Source organism: Pteropus alecto, unplaced genomic scaffold (assembly GCF_000325575.1).
Source record: "Pteropus alecto unplaced genomic scaffold, ASM32557v1 scaffold156, whole genome shotgun sequence".
In the NCBI taxonomy this organism is placed as follows: Eukaryota; Metazoa; Chordata; class Mammalia; order Chiroptera; family Pteropodidae; genus Pteropus; species Pteropus alecto.
In genome coordinates this window covers 144,483-146,001 of record NW_006437746.1, presented here as the reverse complement: position 1 = coordinate 146,001, position 1,519 = coordinate 144,483, and the positions used below count along the sequence as shown (strand labels likewise).

The 1,519-nt window shown below is 38.8% G+C and overlaps 1 pseudogene; it reads left to right on the top strand.

The window, feature by feature from the left end:
• Positions 1–558: 558 nt before the first annotated feature.
• On the top strand, positions 559–676 carry LOC112482123 (annotated as a pseudogene).
• Positions 677–1,519: the final 843 nt, after the last annotated feature.

Below are 1,519 nucleotides of genomic sequence, written 5' to 3'. Positions count from 1 at the left end.
ATCCAGACACTATTTCCCACTCTTTCTTCCTGGTTAGCTTACATCTCCTGGCTAAAGAAACCTTTAAAAACTTAGACACTTTTGCCATAAGAGAATATCTTCTTTGCAGACCTTAATTACTTGAGGTTATCTACCTTTATCTCTAAAAATACGTACAGCCTTTGTGTTCTAGAAAGAAGCCCACCAGCCTCTCCAGATACCACCCCTGGGTATCACAGGCTTCCAACCACAGCTTATAAATGGAGTCCCAGGGGCAGTTCATGTGCTTCAAAATCCAATGCAAATGTCACTTTGGTAATTAGATTTAACACTTTTTTAGAACTTAGTTTTATTGTTAAGAGATCTTTTTGAGCCAAATGATTCAAATCTCATAGATACTTGATTTGCTATGAAGTAAGGCCACCAATTTAGCTGTGGTCTCCTATTTTCTCCACCCCCCCAACCTATTTTATGCATTATTAATGTAGTTTGTACAGTTAATGTATATGCAACAGAAATAAATTTAGTACCATGTTAAATGTAATAGTTTTACATTGATTTGTTTAAAATTAAAAATATAGGTATAGCCATGCCACCTTGAACGTGCCCAATCCCGTCTGATCTCTGAAGCTAAGCAGGGTTGGCCTGGTTAGTACTTGGATGGGAGACCACCTAGGAGTACCAGGTGCTGTAAGGCATTAAAATTTATACATATATAGATAATTATCAAGACTATTTGCTTATCTATGCTTTTTGCTTATCTGCACTTTTGAATAAACCCAGCCAGTTGATGGAAAGTCAAAACACTCAGCTTGGTGGTAGATAAATTATTGCATAAAAGGAAATAAATTGTCTCTGAAATACCAGTCAACTAAACCCAAACCTATGATGTAATGCAAGATAGTACACTCTTCAATTCAACAAATCATTTAGACAATCACTAACAGAAGTATTCCATCAATATTTACTTTCAGTCATGAAAGCGGATATTTTCAAACTCTTTTACCCCAGAAACCGTTTGTCTACATAAAATTAGAAGTCTACATAGACCCTAAAAACAGCCTTGGATGACGTGGACATGTGGCCGGGAGCCCTGCTGACTTCAGCTTCCTCTCATCTCATAGAGTGGCATCTCCAGCTATCTTTGGGCTCCACCAAGCTCAGATTAGAAATTTCTAGGTTGCAGCATGATGGCAATAAAGTCAAGGTCATGGTTTCAGTGGCCATGGGGGCCATGACCAACCTCTCCCATTTACAAACACAAACCCCTCAGTGGTATAGAAGGGATGCAAGTTGATGCTCAGCAAAAAGAAGCTATTTTTATCGCTATTCTTAACCACCGTCCCTGCAAGTGTGTACCTATGGTACAAGTAAGAAGAGTGAGCATGCAAAACCTCTCCAGACTAGGACTGTACACTCTACCGTTGGGTCAACAGAATCATCTTTGTCCGTTAAGAACACTTCATTTTATTTAAGCAGAGATAATAAATACCCATTAATGGTGTTAATAATAGAGCTGAGACATGTGCCGTGGAGTCGG